At 44.2% G+C, this 24544-nt stretch overlaps 1 protein-coding gene and 1 long non-coding RNA gene across 6 annotated transcripts in view; one reads left to right on the forward strand and one right to left on the reverse strand.

The window, feature by feature from the left end:
* The window catches only part of gli2a (GLI family zinc finger 2a), a 132078-nt gene that overhangs the window by 71793 nt on the left and 35741 nt on the right, over positions 1–24544 (reverse strand). The window lies entirely within an intron of this gene.
* On the forward strand, positions 1361–4434 carry LOC148394624 (uncharacterized). The gene is made up of 2 exons (XR_015859928.1): positions 1361–1411; positions 2121–4434. It is a non-coding gene; the product is annotated as an uncharacterized LOC148394624 (long non-coding RNA).

Below are 24544 nucleotides of genomic sequence, written 5' to 3' on the forward strand. Positions count from 1 at the left end.
TTTAAGTGATGTCTTAATGATCAAGTAAAAATTAGTGGAAAAAAAACATATAAGTCGCTCCTGAGTATAAGTCGCCCCCCCACCCAAACTATGAAAAAAAACGCGACTTATAGTCCGGAAATTACGGTAGTAATTTAGTTGCTGCTGATCACCCAGTTGCAACTGAGAGGAAAGGTGCAATTGCAGTGCTGGTGGAGAAATTTGAGGACCGAATAAAACGTTTCAAGAAGTGGATTGCATCTCCAACCTCTACTACTGCTGCAAGTTTTGTTGCAGCCCGCACAAACAATATATATATATCAGGGCTGTGGACTCGGACTCGGGGACTCGGACTCGGTCATTTTTGCCGGACTCGGACTCGGTGCGGATTTTGACCGAGTCCACCGAGTCCGACAATAAAAAAATACGTTCAATTTTATTTTCATCATGCTGCTGAGAATGCGCGTAGGAATACTGTCCACAGCCCTGCTTACGATCAATGCGGCCACGTTGAGTTGCACTTAGGCTAATGTTTACATTATGTACCAATGTCAAGGACGACTATGTCACCCAGCTTATAGCATTGATGTGTTTCGATAGTTGTTGGGTCGTCACAAATTATTTGTGTTTAGATAAATGTCTGAGCTATAATGGTGTAATTAATGATTAAAAAATATTATCTTACATGTCCTGTGTTTCAGAATGGTTATTTAATTGGGCGAGAGTGTGTGTTTTCAAGCGTGTTGCCTCCTGCCAATGGCACTCAGGGCTAAGGGTGGGCTTCAATGACTATTTTTGTAAAGCCACGCATTTAATACCATGTCAAATAATATATTAGAGTGTAGGTTATGTTCCAATGTATCCACTTCTAGAGGTTAAATTGTCAACCGTGCATTTATGACTACGCCATGAGTGATCTACGTTAAGAACTAGTACAACTGCGGTAGGGCAGGGAAAATGTTATCGATCCGACGTCCGATTGGAACGTCGCCTCACTTTTACATCCGCGCTCTCAGCAAGGGATCCTATATAAGCCAAACCAGCCAGTGTGAAAGTAGTTGCATTCGTTCTGGTAGATTTTGATCTAAATTAGCCTTGAATAAAGACTAAGCAGTCACATGAATTAACAGAAAAAATGGACAGCTGGACCCGGACTCGGTGGTCAAGAGGGCGAACTCGGACTCGGTGCAAAAATCCGACCGAGTCCACAGCCCTGATATATATATATGTCTTGTCACCGTGGGATAGTGGGAATGTAATTTCGATCTCTTTGTGTGTCTTGGCATGTGAAGAAATTGACAATAAAGCAGATTTTGACTTTGACTTTGATTAGCAGATCAAGGACATCAATTTAGCTCCAGCTTTCTCAATTGCCTGTGATGGATGAGTCGTGTGACGTGACTGATATCGAACAGACAGCTCTGCTATGCAGGTACGTGAACTCTAATGGGCTGTAAGAAGAAATGATAAAATTGATACCACTATTTTTCTTTAAATTATTTTAATAGTAGGCATACAACTTATGTATGGACAGTCTATGTTGCATTATAAAAGGCTTTTAGATTTTTGCGGCTCTCGACAGGTATGTTTTAGTTTTTTTGGGCCAATATGGCTCTTTGAACATTTTGGTTGCCGAACCCTGGTATAGGAAGACATCTCTGCATGCGCTGTCTTTGAAAATACAGCCCATGGTGACAAATGCTGATGATATGAGACCTTTGCATGTGTAGTCATTGCTTTCTATTACCATTTTCGACAACCAGCAGAGTGCTCACACAAGGAGATTCATCACCCAAGGTCTCATAAGTAATTAAAAACTATATTAAAATTAAAAATTACAAATTTGTGAGACCATTTTAATGCGGTGAATTATCAAAATAAATGGTCAATGTTAAATAGTAAATTTGTCAAACATAAGAAAATCTTGCTTCAAAACTACCGCAATACAAACTTTTAAATGAAAACCTTTGCATGTACGTTCACTGAAGAAACTATTTGATACTGTATATTAATGTCAATTAATTTACATATTAAAGATCAAAGGTATATATTTGCTCCCTCGCCCTTATAAGGTTTTAGTTCCGTCAATTGTGCCAAACATTCTGCTAAGCTTCTCCTCCTTTTATATTTGGTTCCTCAAGCACTGTTTGATCTTCCACTGAAGATAATGCCAGCACCTTCCCATTTGAGTCTCATGACTCAGAGAGAAAAGGAAAATCTGTTTTCATTATGATGCTACAGAACAGGACCGTTCTGATGTGAAGGATGGAGAGTGCTCATGTATTTGAGGAAGTACTCAACAACAATAATACCTTCACAGGCCAGACCAGGAGCAAATTTGAAAAAAAAAATCCTTTGTTGTGCTTTGAAAGAAAGGAGCAATGACAACAAGAGTCAGGGAGAGAAAGAGAAGACAACTCCAAAAGAGAGACACAAAGAGCAGAAAAGTAGTACTCGAGGTGGGGGTGCTCAATTCAGACAGGAAATTCCAGCAGGAAAACTTGGCCAGGTTCCTAACTACACAGCGCAGTGCCAACGGCTATACACAAATTCTCACATAAACACGCACGCACGCACGCACGGGCACACACACACACACACACACACACACACACACACACACACACACACACACACACACACACACACACACACACACACACATTTGTTCCGATTTGTTCTGGCGTTCACTCTTAGTAAGCAGTTAAAAGGAATGTGTAAATTTTAAAGTTTGAAGTTTGAAGTTGGCTGACGACACGACTCTGGTGGGTCTCATCACGAAGGGCGACGAGACTCGGTACAGGTCGGAAGTTGACCTTCTGACCACGTGGTGCAGGGACAATAACCTCCTGCTGAACGTCAATAAGACCAAGGAAATCATTGTTGACTTCCGGAAGGGTCACACAACACACCTGCCGCTGATCATCGACGGTGCTGTGGTGGAGAGGGTGAGCTGCACCAAGTTCCTGGGGGTGCACATCAGTGAGGACCTCTCCTGGTCCGCAAACACCTCGTCACTGGCAAAGAAAGCTCATGTGCTCCTCAGGCAGTCCTGTCTACATTCTACCGTGGCACCATTGAGAGCGTCCTCACCAATTGCATCGCTGTCTGGGGTGGTAACTGCACTGAACAGAACTTGAAGGCCCTGCAGCGCATAGTGAATACGGCTAGTAAGATTATTGGTGCTTCGCTCCCCTCCCTGAAGGACGTTTACACTTCCCATCTCGCCCGCAAGGCAACCTCGATTGCCAGAGATGTGAGTCACCCGGCTCACTCTTTGTTTGACCTTCTGCCCTCTGGGAAGAGGTACAGGAGCCTGCGCTCCCGCACCACCAGACTCGCCAACAGCTTCTTTCTCCGGGCTGTTAGGGCCCTGAACTCGCTACCCCCCTCTGCGTAGCGTGCGGCACTGTTGCGCTATTTTCGGGAATGTCTGCTGTACGCGCACTTGCTCCTTTTTTTTTTCTGCTCCTCTTATTTATTTATTGTTGTGTTATTTATTCATTATTTATTCAGCACGCTTTTGTTGTACTTGTTTACTTGTTTGTCTGTTGTGAGCCATGTCTTGTCACCGTGGGATAGGGGGGAACGAAATTTCGGTTTCTTTGTGTGTCTTTGGCATGTGGAGAAATTGACAATAAAGCTGACTTTGACTTTGACTTTGAAAAATTTTGAATTTATAGTGATGTGGTTTTGCATGTGTTTCGAAAAAACACACATCTTGTGCTCTACATTAACATAATGACACTGTATGTATATGTTGATCCATGTAATACTGCAAAACAAATTATGAATCCTGTAGCTTTACTTTGCAAGACATTGCTTCCTCCAAGGCAGCACCAGGGTGAGTAATGGCGACACAGGGATTAAGAGTTTACAGCAGTGCACGTAGCAACTACAATCCAAGAGGAAATCTTAACAGAGTGGCTCAAGACTTCTATGAGAGCCACGTAAAATGATATTTTTTTTTCTCTACAGAAGGATAAGGACAGAAGATAAGTGGATTTGTCCAGTGTTTTCCATAGTGATTTGAGCAGAAATTCATGAGTCCCCATGAACATCCTTGGAGTTGACATACTATACTGTATATTCCGATGTTTACAATAAATACCCAGTTGCCTTGGAAGACATATTAGCAATTGATTGTAATATAAAATAAAATGGCCATTAGTTAGTAACAGATGTATTGCCTACTTAGACATTTTTTTTCAATGTAACTCTGTGATTCCTAGAGGGGATGATGTGGCACCCCAATCCTATTTTGCTATGAGAGATCATCCGAGGTCCTGCGGAAAACTATCCAACTTCACTTTGTCTAAAATTATTTAATTACAAATGTACTTTGTTCATCTGTCTATGCAAGAAACATATTATGACAGGCAGAATAACTCAATAACTCAGAAAGCACAATAAACCTGTTGTCCTTCATAAATAAAAAGTATTGGGTTTCTGTGAGGCTGCATGTTGTGTTCCTGTGATCATTAGAGCAACTCAGCTATAGCACTCATCAATGATCCATTGCATGATCCAACCATCTCATAGGGTTGAACCTGTGCAGTATAGCAGCTATAGCCCCTTCCTCCCTAGCCAGTTAATGTTTAGAGATCCCACTCACACAGACCCAGCTGGCCTCTATCTTCTGTGATCAGTCTCTGTCTAATCTACACACTTGCCAGAGTCCAAATCTCATATATACCTTTCAAAGTCACTGATAGTATGCACCATCACCTTTTCTGCAAGGTGCTAGGTCATCTCACCGACTGTATTTATTCTGCAACTTGAGTGTTCCTAAGATTTCATCTCACCTGGGTTACCATTAGCCGGTAGTACTAAGAGACAGTGTAGAAAGGGTACCATGGGAAGGAATAAGGAGGTTATCACGCTCAAACTCAGACACCCCCATGTCAACTTTCATTACCCTTAAGAAAAAAAAACTAGCAGTTTTTCAAAATGATACTGTGAAGCCCAATAAGTAAAATTAAAGTTAGATTAAAATTGTGAAAATACATTTTTGGGGAAGTTGGCGCATTAATCTGTCATGCCATGCAGTAGTATCTTGCATTTAAGATTGTCATGGATCACCAGGCCTGCGAATGCTGGATGTATTCATGTGTATTCATGAGCAGCAATCTGGATGAACATGCCTCGAACAGCGGGAAGTGGGCCTCACTGTGAAGAATGATGAGGTTTTGGTGTAACACGTTGATCGCATGGACAGTCTTGAGAGCAAAGCTATAAGCTTGAATAGGAAATGAACACACGAGGCGTGGCATTGTTTGGGGCAAGAGTAAGAATGAATTATTTTTCAGTCTCAAATACGGTGATGAAAACCAGATCTCATTCACTCACAAATGTGTTGAGTAAAATCAGATGCGCGCAGTTAGATTGACTCACCACATTATGAGTTCCAATGCACATGACACAATCCCAAGTTTTTGCATGATTTCTGTTGATAATTCTCAAGGTTTATGGCCAAATCACTAATCACGCCAACTCACCTCAAACCCAGGGACCAGAGTTTTCTCCATCTTCCATGAGCCCTTTAACTTTACGTACAGTTGACTGAGAAGGTGTCATTTCACACAGAGTGTCCTAATTGCCTTATGGTGACATTCTTGGTGTAGGCTGAGCACGCTCCTCCTCCTCAACTCGTAAACAAGGCTTCTTTTTTTTTTATAAAAGGAAAGACTGGGGAAAGCACAGGAAATACCCAAAACATAATACAATGTGTGTGAAAAGGAGGCAGTGCACATCAATCTAGAGCGTCTCTGCTGGGGGTCACCATGAGGTGTGGGTAAACTGCTCCATGACTGAGTGGGAGGCTGGGAAGGTTCTACATGCTAAACGTAGCCTGGTCTTCATCAAGCTGCTACGTGTAGTTTGTTAAAGAGCAACAGTTTTAAACTTTGTTGAGTGACTGGCACCCATGTTACCTGCATGTTAATTGGCAATATGAAGATACTGTGCCTTGCAAAGCATTCTTTCATGATTAGTCCAAAGGGCAGCAGACTATTGTCAACAATGGCTGTTACTAGATACTGCCTGGAATTAAAGTGGAATTGAAATATTTTAACCAAATGACTTCAACACTTTTATTTCATTATATAGGTTCGGGTAAAGGCGTGTTGTTACTCAGTGCGCCAGATCGCCGCAATCCTGATCATTTTAAACAATTCCCAGACCTACATCTTATTTACAGCCCCAAAGACCCATACACATAGCAGCGGGGCCTTATGAATCCTTTTCTTGTCTCGCCTCTTTTTGGGGGGCAGGCTTCAGTATGGAAACCAAGTCACTCTGGGAATTTGTTTTAAGGCGCTAACAAGAAACAGCTGTGAGACAAGAGGGTCTCAGAACAACTAGATTAGATCGCAGGAACAATCTCTTGGAGAAGGGAACGAATTGGAAAAATCCAATAAAAGCAACATATAATACACAAAATGTCTAAGGGTGACAGCCCCACAAAGAAGCAACGTTAACTATATTTACAGCTTTATATACAGCTCACCTGTTGCCTGAGTGAGGTTAAGCAAAATGAAAAAATTAGAATGGATGGACTATGAAAAAAAACAACTGTATGTCATGTTCTCATCTGTGTTCAGCCTACAAGAAGCACGACTTGGTACTTGGGGAACGTACAATAGGCTGTTTGTAAAATGTAATGCTGTGTATTGTGTCTAACAAAACAAGCAGGTCAACCACAGCAACCAATTGCACAGTGCGGTTCATTCAACGCAATTCAATGAGTGGGAGCTGTCTGGTCCTTGCGAGAAAAGATTGTCCGCATTCAAAAGGAGCAGGGAAAGAGCTTGTAAAACTCAAATAGTTTTTGAGTAATAAAACAGATATCAGCATTTCTGATAAATATATGTGTACCGTAATTTTCGGACTATAAGTCGCGTTTTTTTTCATAGTTTGGGTGGGGGGACGACTTATACTCAGGAGCGACTTATATGTGAATTTTTTCCACAAATTTTTACTTGATCATTAACACATCACTTATTTACAAGTATAGTTAACCACTTCACATGTTATTTTTAGTATGGTTGATCACTTCACATGCTTTTATATCTTTATCTTGAACATATTCAAAACATAAAAAATACAGAAAAAATCAAATAAAGCAATTAACTCTTTAAAGCGCCATATCCAAGTTCACTGTCTGCTGTATGCACACTTGCTCCATTTTTGCTCCTCTTATATTTATTATGTTATTTGTTTATTTATTATTTATTCATCACTCTTATTTATTCATTGTTTGTGCCTTCTTGTTTTTACTTTTTGTGTTGTTTACTTGTATGCAAATTGTGTACTATGTCTTGTCACCGTGGGATAGTGGAAACGTAATTTCGATCTCTGTGTGTCTTGGAATATGAAGAAATCGACAATAAAGCAGACTTTGACTGATGAAATAACCAAATAAACAAAACAAAAAAAATTACATCTGAAAAAAAATAATATTTTCAGACAAAACTGGATGAGGGCGCTCTGAATGGGAAGGGCTGAAGAAAAATGGCACCAAAAAGAAACTCATATTTTGCAGGTAACAAACTTCAAGTTGTAAAATATGCAGCCGAAAACAGTAATCGAGCAGCAGAAAGAAAGTTTGGAGAAACGTGATGTACCACAGCATTACTGTAATTTGAATTTCAAGTGACGTCAGTGGCACGGCACGGCGCAGCGCGGCGTTGCGGTTGTTTACATAAAGGACAAACGTACCCACGTACGTACTACCGGCATCATTAGCGGCTTTGTTTCTAAGTGACACGGAGGACGCAGAGATTGAAGGAATTAAGGATTTGGAGTGACATAGAAGGTTTGAAGAACTATTATGGCTTTTACGGACGCCCGCTCCTCCTCTACTGAGCTCTCGTTCATCTCCGTGGATCGAAGTCGGGGGCTGGCGCTCGGCCGGGTGGCTGTCCGCGGACGGTGCATGGGGCTCGGACATGGCTTTTACGCACGCCCGGTCCTATTGTATGGAGTTCTCTTCCACATCGGTGGCTGGAAGTCCACACCGCCACACGCTTGGAAGTTTGTTTTGTTAAATAAAGAGCCGTTTACCAAACCCACGTCTTTCCTTGTACTTTGTTAACGCTACAATATAGTTATATAGTAGATCTGTGGAATAACGACGAGGCTGACGTCAGGACGCACGCGCATCGTTGTTGACAAAGGACGAGGAATTTGATCGATGGATTTAATGATTAAAACTACACAGATAGTTTGATAATATTGCTTATATAATAGTTATTTGAAATATAATTTATATATCGGTATAGAGGGCCTGTGGAATATTTTTAATTGCAAGCGCCGTCAGCCGCGCACACCCATTGTTGACAAAGAACGATCGATGGATTTAATGAATTGGAGTGACATCGATGGTTTTATAAACGTGTTATTTATGTAATAGTTCTCTTTAATAACTCTATATGTTGAGTCAGGCCCATTCTCAGCTCTTCGTTTGTGTTTGTCACGTTAGGATACCTATCGTTTAGCCTGTTGTTGCTATCGTATCAAACGATCGATGGATTTAATGAATTGGAGTGATACAGATGGTTTTATAAACATTTTATTTATGTAATAGTTGTCTTTAATAACTCTATGTTACGTCAGGCCCGTTCTCAGCTCTTTGTTTGTGTTTGTCACGTTAGCATACCTATCGTTTAGCCTGTTGTTGCTATCGTTTAGCCTGTTGTTGCTCGTTCATGATTGTTCTTGGTGTGGGATTTCGTCGAATAGATTGCCCCCCAAAATGCGATTTATACTCCGGAGCGACTTATATATGTTTTTTTTACTTTTTGGGGCATTTTATGGCTGGTGCGACTTATACTCCAGAGCGACTTATAGTCCGAAAATTACGGTATCCACGTTTTGAAGTTTAATAAAATAAAAATATACTCAGTATAATTAATCATCTTTGCCTGGTGATCTTACTGTGCTTTTTATGTGTGAAAGCTAATTTGAGACCAGTATTGATTTAATGCGAAAATGTTGGACAATATTTGAATTTGCACATTTCTGTTTGATGTTCATGCAGTCTTTAAAAACATAAATCAGAGGTCAACTTTGGACTTACTATATGTAGGATATTTAAGACTCTTGTGTAGTCTTATTTGGGCATCATTTTTGGCTACTCTATTCCTCTTTCTCTGACACCCTACCTTGGATGTCCGATTGAATTTGCAAACCTCTTATTTGGGCTGAGGTTGGCAGAGTGAATTGAAGATTCAAAAACTTTCGTCTGCCTTGATGCTCTGTAGCCAAAAGGGTTGATATGTTTACTTGATCTTAAAGCAAGTATGGAAATGAAATAAAAAAAGATGTAATTAGTAACACATGTTGATTTCAACAGTCCCTTCTTGCCATTGAGGGTTGAAGTGTTTATAGAAGTCAGGGAACTTGCTCCATGTTAGTTTACATGTCTGTCTTCATTAAATTTTAAGATGGCAAATGGAGGAATATATTCAGTGGTAAAAGTTTAAGTCACATAAGAAAGTTCTCAACTGTTTATTCTTTACATTTCAGACAACAGTGTTGTGGAAATAAAAGTGGACCTAACACGAATTGGATCAGGCGATATTTTGCAATAAATGTGTGATCAGCCATGTACGTAGTAGTGTCTTTAATTTGTCAATTATGACGTCATGAATCGGTTCAGTGAAATAAACCACAACAGCTGCCCTGAATGAATTTTGACCACTAGTAAAAGATATTGGCGCTACTCTTTCAATATGTAACTCTTGCAATAACTTGCATTGCTGTACGGAAAGCTGCTCTGTGTGGTCCTTGTGTGAATCTACTATTTAATACCACTACAGTTTATTTTATATGATACTGCAAATTAAGTGGCTACAATGGCTGAAGTAACAATCATATCGTTGTTTAAAGTTTGGGAATCAATCATAGTTATAGGGTCGAAGTGATGGTCACTCGTTCGGAGATTGGGGGTTCAATCCATGGCCAATATAGTGTCAAAGTATCTTTGAGCAAGATGTAGAACCAGCCCATATATCATTTGGTATCAAACAGTATCAATCCCCCTTGCAGGCGTAATGGCCACTTCATCACTTTCACAGAACATTTTGTGCTTCTTTTGTTGTCTTAGGCTTTGTTTTTTTCTTGGAAACACGAGTCCATGTTCAGCAAAGCCCAACATGATTTACATAGACAGTTCCAAAAATTGTACGTGAACCATTGTGAATTACGTCGTCATGGTCATAAACTAGAATCTGATATCCATCAGTCACAAAAATAGTATTTTTGGAACAACTACCACGCAAACAAAATTCTGTAATTATGTCATTGGACATAGCATTATAAACATCCTCAAGGGTGTAGGGTGGGGAACATATGTGAACCGATCGGCTAACGATTTTTTTCCAAGAGCTAAATTAAAGTGAAGAGTCAGACAACCTAAAGTCCAATCAAAGTAACAACGAAAGCTCTGCTTGCTATGACTCATTTTGCGCAACATAGCTTTTAATCATTGAAAAAACCGAGACCATAAGTGGAACAGGATTGGGTACTTATGAGACCTTCATATTTGTGGAGCAAAATTAAACACAATAGTAGCAGGAGTAAACACAGTTCCATGTGCTATCTTAGTCTTAGTGTAACTGAAAATAAACAGTTACAGCGTGAAACAATTACAGTGTAGATGCCAAACTTCAGACTGTTGGGCAATTCTAAGATAAGCATGTTCAACGTAACTTGGGGAAAACAAATCTCATTATCAATCAAATATGTATGAGAAATGTGTTTTGCAGTGTTTATGTTTGACCAAATTTCCGCTCTTCACAAGTAAACTGGAGTCTATCCAAACTGACTTTTGGCGATGCAATGTATGTCAGGGATTAGGTTGCAGTCAGTCACAACCAACAATTCACACTTAGATTCACACCTATGGGAAATTTGGAGTTTTTAATGATCCTAGCATCATGTTTTTGAAATATGGAAGGGAACAGCAGTACCTACGTTCAGGCTCAAGAACACACAAACTCCATAGACATATGTAGGTGCCAAGATTTGAACTCTGAGACTTTGACTTGCTGCATGTAACCATGTGGGCTAGATTTTGATTCCTTGAAATACAGTATGTCCTTAACTATTTAGATTGCTCTCCATTTCAACAGCAACAGATGAACAAAAACATCTGGCTCCTTGAATCAGTGAAGGCTATCAAGAGTTTGGGCATTGCGGTTTATGTTATTTCAGTCTCTGGATGAGAAAGCACCCCCCGCCCCCACTCTCCACCCCTCTTCAAAGCTCTAATCTAAGAGCTGATTGAAGTTTTAGGAATTCCTGCCTGGCTTTTGATAATGACAATTCATTTAGTAACCCTCGTACGCACATGCTACCACTGGAGTAGTCTTCATGATCTCTTTAAATGTACCCCATGAATAGCTCACCAGCAACACCACACAGGGCAGAACTACGTGCTGTGGTTTAGGGGCACGGGGGTGTTTAACAGCAGGTGGGGAGGGGAACAGCAAACTAATTTATTCACTTGAAAAACATTTTTATATTGTTGTAATATAATTGTTAAAGCAACAAATAATTGGAGACGCAGTCTAAGAATGCCAAAGGCTATGTTAACTCTTGATAATGATACATGTATTTTTTAATCGTACATTTGGTCCTTGTTTACCGTGTTTTGACACTACCATGTTTTAAATACGATCAAAAGTTGTGCGGTGAAAATCAACCAAATTGGGCATTGACTGTGATGTTATATGTGATGCAAATCAAACTGTCAAAACAACATAATGGTCTGCTGAATTATAGTTGATACTCTTGGTTCATTTGTGTTCACGTAGTGGTATCATTTGCGGTATAATGGGAAAATTCTAAAATACATTTGGATAGTTAAAAAGAAAATTCCAAGCAAGGCTTCAATGTTTCACACACCCAGCTAAAGACTTGAGTTTTACAGTTTAGATCAGGGGTGTCCAATTTTTTTTTAGTGAGGGCCAAATACAGAAAAATAAACAAAGAGCCGGCCACACACTAGAGGTGACATACTGACACATGAATACTGTGTATTGTGAAGAACATTGCACTCAGTAGGAGCAGTGATGCTGTCCTTTGGATTGAAGGATGGCTGACATGTCAGGAGAAAGTTTGGTGGTTGAGACACGAAGGACTTCACAGAGATGGCTATCAGTTATTCTGGTTCTCAGTCTGCTTTTGTTCTGATTGAACAGAGAACATGTTTGTTCACACATGTATGTCGAGCCGAACAGGCTCATCATTCTTTTTGCGTGGCGTCTCATCAGAGGAAACTTGGCATTATCTAAACTCTGATAGAATTTGGGGAGGGGGAGAAGCTGATGCTGACTTTTCAGAGAATCATCACATTGAATTTCAATCAGCTCTAACTGCAGACTCTTTTCCACTTCTTCTGCATCCACCAGGAAGGGGGTCGAGAACAGCTTGATTTGTTTTTCAATGGCAGAAAAATCTTGGAAACACTGGTTGAATTCCGTCATGAGAGAGGAAATCACAGACACATATTTCTCCTTTTTAACAGAAAGGTCGGCTTTTGGAAAAGCCGACTTGATTTCAGACAGCGCAGGGAAGTGTGCAGCATTAAAGCCTCGTAGTTGTGTCTCAAACAGGTGAAGCTTTACGCAGAAGGCTTTCATTTGCGCATGCAGGTGTGGCACCAGCTGTTCTTTGCCTTGTAGGTTCTTGTTCAGTGTATTCAGATGATGCGTAAGATCAACTAAAAATGCCAGGTCTGCCAGTCACAGAGGGTCACTTAACTCATGAAGAGGTCGGCCCTTCTCTTGTAAAAACTGGTCGATTTCTGATCTCAGCGAAAAAAACCGCTGCAGCACAGATCCGCGGCTGAGCCAGCGCACATCAGAGTGGTAGAGTACATCCCTGTATTCAGCATCCATATCAGATAGGAAAGCCTGAAATTCTCTGTGGTACTGTCCTCTCGCTCGAATTACGTTGACAGTTTTTACGACAGTGTTCATCACATCGCCCAGCTGGACAGTCTTGGCACACAGTGCTTCTTGGTGGATTATACAGTGCATCCTAACAACCTCACCTCCGCTTTCTTTTACCTTGGCGCACACCAACGATGCCGTTCCTTTGCGCTCGCCAGTCATGGCCGGAGCTCCGTCCGTTGTTACTCCACAGAGCTTGTCCCATTTAAGCCCCATCTTTTCAACTGCCTCTGACACAGCTTCAAAAATATCTTTTCCCGTCGTTGTGCCTTTTAGACTCATCATATCAAGCAGCTCCTCCGTACAGCAAAAATTATCATCTACTCCCCGCTAAAAAATTAACAGTTGAGCGGTGTCTGTGGCATCTGTGCTCTCATTGCATGCTATTGAGTAAAAATCAAAAGCACAAGCCTTGTCTCTCAGCTGGAGTTTCACGTTAGCTGACAAGTCCTCAATTCTCCGCACCACTGTTTCTGGATAAGCTCACATTGTTGAAATCCGGCACTTATTCTGGGCACATTACTTCTGTGACTTTGATGAGGCACTGCTTTATGAAATCACCGTCTGAAAACGGTTTGCCGTGCTGGGCAATAAGTTTAGCGACTTCATAACTTGCTCTTGTGGAGTTTTCCTGTGTTTTGTTGGCACGAAAAAAAAAATGCTGTTGAGCTTGCAGGCTAGCTGCCATTTGCTTAACTTTCTGTGCTCGTTCAGCACCGGTGTACGATGTGTAGCTCTGATGTTTGGTCTCATAGTGCCGGACATTATACTCTTTCATCACAGCAACATCTTCATTACAAATCAAACAGACACACTTTCCGTTGATTTCTTTGAAGAAATACTCATTTTCCCACCGTGTTTGAAATCTTCTACACTCACTTGCTATTTTGCGTTTCTTTGGTGCAGCCATTTCTGGTGACTAGCGGTAAAAATTTTTCTTCGCTTGATTTCGTTTGTTTGGCGGGCTCCATCTAGTGTTGAAACTGAGAAGTGCAACAGAGTTGAGCTCAAGCTTCTTGTGCGGGCCATATTCAATTATGTTTTCAGAATTTGCTGCGGGCCAATAAAAACTGGACCGCGGGCCGCAGTTGGCCCGCGGGCCGTAGTTTGGACACCCTGGTTTTGATGGTCCCCTCAGCTTTTCACTTGGAGTTAAAATAACCCTAACAGTACTCAATACTCATCAATCTAGACTACAAAGTAATTTTCCTTTTTCGCTGCCATGGCCTCGAGCAGGGACAATTCGTTTAGAGTAGAAGCCCGCTTGAGAGGGGCTGGACCCTCTTCCACTCTGGAGTTGTTCACGGTGAGAGGCGTCGAGCAGGTGCGGGCATACTTATTGCCCCCTGGCTGGGCGCCTGCACATTGGGGCTGATCCCGGTCAACGAGAGGGTAGCCTCCCTCCGTCTTCGGGTGGGGGGACGGGTCCTGACTGTTGTTTGTGCCTATGTACCGAACAGCAGCTCAGAGTACCCACCCTTTTTGGGGTCCATAGAAGAAGTGCTGGAGAGTGCTCCCTCTGGGGACTCTATTCTTCTACTGGGTGACTTCAATGTTCACGTGGGCAATGACATTGAGACCTGGAAGGGCGTCAATGGGAGGAACGGCCCCCCCGATCTGAACCCGAGCGGTGTTCTACTGTTGAACTTCTGTGCTCGACACGGATTGTCAATAATGAACACCATGTTCAAACATAAGGCTGTCCATGCGTGCACTTGGCACCAGGACACCCTAGGCCGCAGTTCGATGATCGACTTTGTAGTCGTGTCATCGGATTTGCGGCTGCATATTTTAGACACTCTGGTGGAGAGAGGGGCGGAGCTGTCAACTGGTGGGGGAAGATGCCGGTCCGACCTGGCAGACCCAAACGCACTGTAAGGGTCTGCTGGAAACGTCTGGCAGAATCCCCTGTCAGGAAGAGCTTCAAACTCCCACCTCCGACAGAGCTTTTCCCACGTCCCGGAGGAGGTGGGGGACATTGAGTCCGTGTGGACCATGTTCCATGCCTCCATTGTTGAGAAAGCCGACCGGAGCTGTGGCCGTAATGTGGTTGGTGCCTGCCATGGCAATCCCCGAACCCACTGGTGGACACCGGCGGTAAGGGATGCCGTCAAGCTGAAGAAGGAGTCCTATCGGGCCGTTTTAGCCTGTGGGACTCCGGAACCAGCCGACAGGTACCGGATGGCCAAGCGGAACGCGGCTTCGGCGGTTGCTGAGGCAAAATCCCGGGCGTGGGAGGAGTTTGGCGAGGCCATGGAAAATGACTTCCAGACGGCTTCGAGCAAATTCTGGTCCACCATCCGGCGTCTCAGGAGTGGGAAGCAGTGCTCCGTCAACACTGTTTACAGTGGAGATGGCGTGCTGCTGACCTCGACTCGGGACGTAGTGAGTCAGTGGGGAGAATACTTGGAAGACCTCCTCAATTCCACCGACACGCCTTCCATAGTGGAAGCAGGGCCTGGAGACTCTGAGGTGGACTCTCCAATCTCTGGGGTCGAAGTCACTGAGGTAGTTAAAAAACTCCTCGGGGGCAAGCCCCCAGGGGTGCATGAGATCCTCCCGGAGTTCTTAAAGGCTCTGGATGTTGTGGGGCTGTCCTGGCTGATATGCCTCTGCAACATTGCATGGACATCGGGGACGGTGCCTCTGGATTGGCAGTCTGGGGTGGTGGTTCCCCTCTTTAAGAACGGGGACCGGAGGGTGTGTTCCAACTACAGAGGAATCACACTCCTCAGCCTCCCTGGTAAGGTCTATTCTGGGGTGCAGGAGAGGAGGGTCCGTCGGGAGGTCGAACCTCGGATTCAAGAGGAGCAGTGTAGCTTTCGTCCAGGCCGTGGAACAGTGGACCAGCTTTATACAATCGGCAGGATCCTCGAGGTGGAATGGGAGTTCGCTCAACCAGTCCATATGTGTTTTGTGAACTTGGAGAAGGCGTTCGATCGTGTCCCTCGGGAAGATCTGTGGAGGGTGCTTTGGGAGTACGGGGTGCCTAGCCAACTGATAAAGGCGGTTCGGTCCCTGTATCATCAATGCCAGAGTTTGGTCCGCATTTTCGGCAGTAAGTCGGATTCGTTCCCAGTGAGGGTTGGACTCCGCCAAGGCTGCCCTTTGTCACCAATTCTGTTCATAATTTTTATGGACAGAATTTCTAGGCGCAGCCGAGGCCTTGAGGGGGTCCGGTTTGGGGACCTCAGCATCGCGTCTCTGCTTTTTGCAGACGACGTGGTGCTGTTGGCTTCTTCGTGATTTCCAGCTCTCACTGGAGCGGTTCGCATCCAAGTGTCAAGCAGTCGGGATGAGGGTCAGCACCTCCAAATCCGAGTCCATGATCCTCGGTTGCAAAAGGGTGGAATGCCTTTTCTGGATCGGGGATGAGATCCTGCCCCAAGTGAAGGAGTTCAAGTATCTTGCGGTCTTGTTCACGAGTGAGGGCAGGATGGAGCGTCAGATCGACAGGTGGATCGGTGCAGCGGCGGCAGTAATGCGGACTCTGTACTCTGTCGTGGTGAAGAGAGAGCTCAGCCAAAAGGCAAAGCTCTCAATTTACCGGTCGATCTACCCTCACGAGCTATGGGTCGTGACCGAAAGAACAAGATCCCGGATACAAGTGGCCGAAATGAGTTTCCTCTGCAGGGTGTCCGGGCTCTCCCTTAGAGATAGGGTTTGAAGCTCGGTCATCTGGAAGAGACTCGGAGTAGAGCCGCTGCTCCTCCACATTGAGATGAGCCAGATGATTCCTCCTGGACGCCTCCCTGGGGGAGGTTTTCCGGGCATGTCCAACCAGTAGGAGACCCCGTGGATGACCCAGGACGCGCTGGAGAGACTATTTCTCTCAGCTGGCTTGGGAACGCCTTGGGATCCCCCGGGATGAGCTGGATGAAGTGGCTGGGGAGAGGGAAATCTGGGAAACCCTCCTAAAGCTGTGATGGATGGATGGATAACAGTTAGGTCATCCTCAGACGAGCTTCCATAGTAGAAGCTATACATTGCTAATAATGACTGTGGGGTGCAGCTCCTCACAGCATCCCCAACCTAACCCTTAATGCTGAGTGTCAAGCAGAGAGGCATCGGGTTCCATTTTATGGTCTTTTGGTATGACTCAGTCGGGGATCGAACCCACGACCTCCCAGTCTCAGGGCGGACACTCATACCACAAAGCCACTGAGCTTGTATGCTATTTAATCTCCATCAGGGTTAAATAGTCTTTAAAAAATAAAGTGAAACCAAAAGAGCTTTGTGTTTGGATTAGTTTGTCCATCTATGAGTTAGCTGGCAAGCTATGCCTCAGAGTTTGGGGAACTGATGATTTGATCTCTTTGGTGCGCCCTGTCTGTTGAACAGCTAACCAAAAAAATTCCAGACAACACTGTGTGTTGTTTCCTCGCAAGGGGTTTAATGTCTGCAAGAGTACATGTTTGCTCAGAACACATTATACCGTATTTTCCGCACCATAAGGCGCACTTAAAAGCCTTTAATTTTCTGAAAAGAACCAAAGTGTGCCTTTTAATAAGGTGTCCCTTTTGTGTAAATCTATAAAGTTGTTTTATGTGGCTTTCGTAATATACATTCATATTACATGAAGACCCGATGAACCAATCAGAGGACATTAGGTTTCACGCAGATCGGGGCAAAAAAATAATCAGAGTATTGGACGTAACAAGTAGAGGAGTACATACCTCCACCACCATTGGTAAATAAATACTATCGTTTGTGCAAATCTGTAAAGTTGTTTTGTGCGGCTTCCGCCACACAGAAACGTAATATACAGGCACCCGAATCAGAGGATTACGTTACGTCCTTGGCATGTTCAATGGCGAACTTGCCCAACTGTTTAATTTGGATACAGAATATGAGGATTTGCGTATTAATATCGATTAACAATGTGAGTACAATACAGTACATAATTAAATAGTAGAATAAAGTACAACGAAACTGACTTGCTCCCGTGACATTTATTTGTTTACCGTAAGCCATGGCATGCATGTGCCCTATAATGCGTCGCACCTTATGTGTGGATTAAATACAAAATAGACCCCGCAATTAACCCAAACCACCTTGTGGTGCGGAAAATACGGTAGTCTTACTTTTTGTCACCTTCGTTGGCATCAGGCAGAAACTACAAATATATATTGTCTAGTTGCGTTTTTTTATATAAATTATTGACAAATATAAAGTAGGGCTTAACGATTAATTGCATTTGCCAATTAACTGCAATTTGATAAAACGTGCCTTGCTAATTGCAAAGGCTGCAGTTCGACTGGTCGTTAAAAATTAACTCACCACCAAATCTTTTTTTTGCTAGCAAATTGTGTAAACGGGTGCCTACTAATGCTGTCTACATATCCAAATTCACACTGCACTGAATGTGAATTTGGCTTTCTGTCCTCTGATTGGACTAAGAGGGAATCCTGACGTCAGTGTGCCGTATACAAGCAGCTCAGTTTTGTACACACCTCTTTAGTGAGTCGGACTTTGAAGAATAGCGTTTGCAAACATCTTTCTATCAATTATCAGGTTCATGATTGATTAGAATAGCATTTGCTTAGCTTATTTAGCCCAGCTTGTTGTAGTATTAAAAATATTTAGGTTGTAGCTGCGTCTGCTGCTGTCAATCACAGCCAGAGAACGTCCAACACTGTCCTCCATCTCAAGCCCAAAGGTCCTCCCGCAACGCCCCATTCGAGTGCTGTTTTCAAATATTAGTAAGGGGTGGCGCATGAGTCTGATTGGGGGGTGAGTCCCCCTTTAAGAGCAGAACGGAGTGAGGGGGACGGGGGTCAGAGCAGGCAGTACTGTAATTAAAGCCAGCCGTTGTAAGAATTTTCTGTGACTTTTCCTTCTCAGGAGACGTTGACGCAAGTATCTAACACATTTGACTTTTTCGCCTTGCGAGGCTTAGAATAATAATGAAAAAAAACACAGTGCGTGTTGTGTATTTTGTTGACGGATGTTGGAGCGTGAGTTGGAGCCAGTGTGTTGCTACCAACGGCTGTTTGTTGTGTCCCGCCCACGAAAAAGAAAAGGGTTGTCAATTTTCGATGCCCCCGGAAAATTTTTTTGGGTGGTGATTAGAAAGGAGGGGTGCGGTCGGAACTTTTTTAATGCCTCCTCTACATCAGCAATCATCCACCATTGGGAGACTTGCTTCCAAAAACGATGGCAAAATAATTTGAAAAAGATAGTGCCGTACTAAGCTATCAGCGATAAGAACATAAGTTCAGCTATACATTTCATGAATGAAATCAAAAACAGATCCAAAAGATGACTGTTGTTGTATGGCAGCATGGTGGTATAATTACGCACGATAGGCAATGTCACATTTGGTTGACAACATGACAGCCTAACAGTAGTGAACTCGTAGGAGGTAGAAAGCCACATGGACTAGCCTTATGTGTAATAGATCTGTGAAGAAGAGTGTGCATGTGCACTAAAGTATTTCAACAAAGTTCACCGTCCAACTTCAAAGAATTGTCAAGATAATCCACTTGGTTTGAATTGGGAGCCTGTAGTCATGATGAATGAGACATATAATCAAACCGAGAGGGTATCAGTAAAACCTTTAATAATGAAGCCACTTGTGATTTGGGGGTCTGATTTGTGAGTGAGGTCAGTACTCTAAAAGAATACAACTTAACAACAACCACAACTTTAACAAAGTGGTGTATGTGTATGTGCATGTAATGTGATGTGTGATGATCACTGCATCCCCAGAAGCAAAAATAAAATGAAAATAGTGGAGTTTCACTGAACTCCCCCCCCCCCCACACACACACACATACAAACTTGACTGCATTTACTTATTTAAGTCCCCAAAACATGCACAGACTCATTCACAAATTGACTGTCTACAAAATCAGCACAGTGGCAGCTTAGTTTGAGGTTCCTTTGAGCTTCTCACCGTTCAAGAAATGCCACAAGATAACTTTTAAGATAAAACTGTAAAGCATGACTCCAGTGTTCACGTAAACCTTTTTCCACTGATTTTTGGCAAGCAAACAAGGACACATTTTTAAATGGGGTAGTATTCTGAATGGATTGATTTAAGTAGCGTGACAATTTTCTTGGGAAAACGTTTTTTTTGTCGGTAGATTCAGAATAGCTGAAAAATGTGAACTAATGTGAAACAGACTTGTAACTGGCTATTTCTTAATAATAAGTCAGATGAATTACCTCTGCCATACAAAAGTTTGCGGAGGTTGCATATAGGCCCGCAAAGGTCTTTTAAAAATTCTTATGCAAATACAGATAAAAAAATTGTCACTTTTTTAAGTCAACATGGAATGGGTACCTGTCCAATCAGTTTTACTCTGCGAAGTATTTGTTCATTAAGGTATGATGGTTTCATTATTTATTTATTTTTTTGGACAAAGTCTACATTCCAATATACAGCCTCCTTTCCCATCTGCAGTCAATACAGATGACATGAAGTCTTGACTTGAATTTTGCCAGGATAAGTGTGCTAGTGTGTGTGTGTGCTTGCACACAGGGCGTTGTGATGCGAAGTGCAGTGGTGTTGGAGTAGTAGTGCTCGTAGTTAGTGCATGTTGCATGCTTCTTCCTGCTTGCTACCTTCTGCTTTCAGCTACTGCCGCCGGCTAGCCCCTGTTCCGTGGGCGAAAAGAGGAGCCGAATGCGTAAGTCTCCTCAGCCGGTACATAGCCTCTCCACCGTCAAGACTTCTGCATGCCTCCACGTGGCCACACATGGTAACCATGACAGAAAACCCGGCTCGGACTCCGTGAGGCAGACTCATGCTTCAAAAACGCATTGTTCCGGCAACTCCTGCAGCCAACGTGATGCCAAATGTATCGGTTCACCGTTCCTTTGGATGACAACAGGAAGGCCGAGAGGGGAGCCCTGATGCCTGGGAAACTCAAGGCTTCCATAAAACTTGCCCAGGCTTCTTGTGCACTGGAGAGGAAACTTCAGCTCCACTAACCAGTGGAGACACAACCCGGGAGGTTAGCAGTTACCGGTTATAAGCCCTTTCTTATTGGCGTAGAGTAGGGTGCCAGGGGCTACCTCCGACAGTGGGAGAGATGTTCGGTCTCATTGGACAGCTACTGCCCACCTCAAGCTGGGCAGCCCCCAGCCAATAAGGTGCTTTCCCGTCACAGCCTGCCTGCTTCATTGGGTGCTTGGAGCTCAGGGATCTATCCTAACAAGTGGGCTGTAAATTCACGCATCAAGCAACACAAGGAAATTACCGAAGATTCCAGCACTACACCTGGGGTGCTGGAATGTGAAGACTATGACACCCAGGCTCAGCAACAACCTACAAGAAATTAGTGATGTCCGTAAAACTACAGTTATAAACAACGAACTCCTGAAGCTCAGAATTGACATCTCGACCCTCCAGGAAACATGACTCCATGGATCTGGCTCACTCAAGGAAAATGACTATACCTTCTTTTGGCGGGGGAAGCCCCCTGAGGAAACCAGGGAATACGGAGTAGGGTTCACTGTCAGGAACACACTCCTGGGAGCAGTGGTACCACCCACAGGCGGCTCTGAGAGAATCCTGGCTCTCTGCCTCAATACATCCATAGGACCTGTCCACCTAGTGAGTGTGTAGGCTCCAACACTTAGCTCCCCCCAGGAAATAAAAGACAGGTTTTATGATGAACTCGAAGCGACTCTTAAAAACATTCCCAGACGTGAACAGCTCTACCTACTTGGTGACTTCAATGCTAGAGCTGGAGCCGATCGTGACTCCTGGCCATCCTGCTTGGGACACCATGGCATCGGTAAGCTGAACGAAAACGGGCAGTGACTTCTGGAGTTCTGCACATATCATTACCTCTGCATCACCAACACATACTTCCAGACCAAACCCATTCACAAAGTCTCTTGGAGACATCCACGCTCAGGTCACTGGCACCAGTTAGACCTGATCATAACACGCACTTCTGATCTCAGAAGCATCCTTCAAACACGCAGTCTCCACAGTGCAGTCTGCGACACAGACCACTCCCTTGTGCTCTGTAGAGTCAAGCTACAGGCAAAAAACCTACACAGATCCAAACCAAAAGGAGCCCCGCGCATCGACAGCAGCAAAACAACTGACCCAACCAAAGCTACAGCCTTCCTCTGTGCCTTAGAGGTCTCCCTCCACGGCCCACCTCTGTCCAGCTCCGCCCAGCGGTCCTGGGATGGCTTGAGGGATGCCATACACAGCACGGCCCTGTCGGTCTTTGGCAAAAAGCAAGGAAAGCCAAACGACTGGTTCAATGCCAATTTAACATCATTGGCACCAATCCTTGAAGAAAAACGCGTCGCACTCAAATTACAAGCACACTCCAAACACCAAAACTCTCCAGACTCTCCGATCTTCTAGGGGGAAACTCCAACAAGCCGCTAGACGTTGTGCCAATGACTATTGGCTACAGCTCTGCAGCAACATTCAAGCAGCTGCTGACACAGGCAACAACAGACTCATGTTCGATGGCATCAAAAAGGCACTTTGACCATCAACTCGCAAAATCGTCCCGTTGAAATCAGCTTTGGGAGAAACCATTGCTGAACGCTCTAAGCAGCTGGACCGCTGGGTGGAACACTACTCAGAGCTCTATGCCAGGGACAACAGTGTCTCTGATGCAGCCCTCAGGCATGTAGGGCACCTACCTGTTATGGAAGAGCTCAACATGGAACCAACAACTGAGGAGCTAAGCAATTAACAGCCGGCCCAGTGGAAAAGCTCCAGGCACCGATGGGATAACAGCCGAAATGTGGGAAGGCTGCTCTTCTGCATAGACTGCACAAGCTCTTTTGCCTGTGCTGGAAAGAAGGCTCTGTCCCACAGGACATGAGAAATGCTAACATCGTCACCTTGTACAAAAACAAGGGAGACAGGAGTGACTGTAACAACTACCGTGGCATCTCCCTACTCAGCATTACCGGTAAGCTCTTTGCTCGAGCTGTACTGAACAGACTACAAGTCCTCGCAGAGAAGCTCCACACAGAATCACAAGCAGGGTTCAGAGCAGGAAGATCAACTCTGGATATGATCTTCACCCTGAGACAGCTGCAGGAGAAGTGCAGAGAACAACATAAACCTCTCTACATAGCCTTTGTTGACCTTACCAAAGCTTTTGACCTGGTGAGCAGGAGCGGCCTTTTCCAACTGGTGGAACTGGTTGCCCGCCAAAACTCCTCAGCATCCTCCAGTCCTTCCACACTGACATGAAAGGTACTGTCCAGTACGATGGGTGCACTTCTGAGTCCTTTAACATCCGCTGTGGTGTCAAACAGGGATGCGTGCTGGCACCCACTCTGTTTGGGATATTCTTCTCTCTCCTCCTGCGCCAAGCCTTCGGAACATCAACTGAGGGAGTTTACTTACACACCAGGACAGACGGCAAACTATTCAACCTATCCCGACTGAAAGCAAAAACCAAGATCAGACCACTCACTATTCGGGACATGTTGTTTGCTGATGATGCAGCATTGGCAACACACACTAAGGAACACCTGCAGACCGGTTCAGCCAAGCATGTCAGGACTTCAACCTGACCATCAGCCTAAACAAAACCAAGACAATGGGCCAGGGGACCACTATCCCACCCTCCATCACCATCAACAACTACACACTGGAAGGTGTAAGCAGCTTTATCTATCTTGGGTCTACCATCACCTGCAATTTGTCACTCGATGCCGAGGTCAGCAGCTGGATTGGGAAAGAAGCTTCTACCTTTGGAAAACTGACACCCAGAGTATGGCAGAACAGCAAGCTCACCATCCATACAAAGGTGCAAGTGTACAGGGCCTGTGTCGTCAGTACACTCTTGTATGGCAGCGAAGCCTGGACTCTATGCACATCAAGAGAGAAGGCTAAACTCTTTCCATCTGCATTGCCTGAGACGCATAGTGGGCATCACCTGGCGGGACAGGATCACAGACAGTGCGGTACTGGAGAGTGCACAGCTCCCCACTATGCGCTCCCTGCTGAAGCAGCGGCATCTCCGTTGGCTGGGCCATGTCTGTCGGATGGAAGACGGTCGTATGCCAAAGGACATCTTATATGCAGAGCTAAAATCAGGCAAAAGGCAAGTAGGCCACCCACTGCTCCGCTACAATGATGTCTGCAAACAAGACCTCAAATCCTTCGACCTCAACCCAGCCACCTGGGAAGACGTCGCCCAGGATCGCCACAAATGGCAACAGGCTCTCCGAAACGGGCTGCAGACCTACGAAATCACCCTGGCTCAACATCAAGAAACGAAAAGGAAGAAGCAGCAAGCCACCATGCCCCCACCTTCACCGGATCCGGCCCACACCTGTAACATCGTGTCTGTCTCTCACGGATAGGACTCACCAGCCACAGCAGACGCTGTGCAAAGAAAACCTAACCTCCAGACACAAGAAATCTATGGTCTTTCGAGACTGTGATGCCGATGAATTGTGCTAATTGGCAATCAACCAAACATCCAACAAGTGGAAATGAACAGGCAAATGTCCACATTAAAAAGAATGAGATTGAGATCTAGCAAAGTGGAAACAAGAGATAGGGTCCAAGTGGTAATGAGGTTCTGTGAGTCCTTTTCCTCTTGGGGCTTAAGGCAACATCCTCGGCTTTAATTAGTGGTTATCCCCTAGACCAGTGTTTC

This window comes from Syngnathus floridae, chromosome 8 (genome assembly GCF_059516105.1).
Source record: "Syngnathus floridae isolate MCC-2025c chromosome 8, RoL_Sflo_1.0, whole genome shotgun sequence".
In the NCBI taxonomy this organism is placed as follows: Eukaryota; Metazoa; Chordata; class Actinopteri; order Syngnathiformes; family Syngnathidae; genus Syngnathus; species Syngnathus floridae.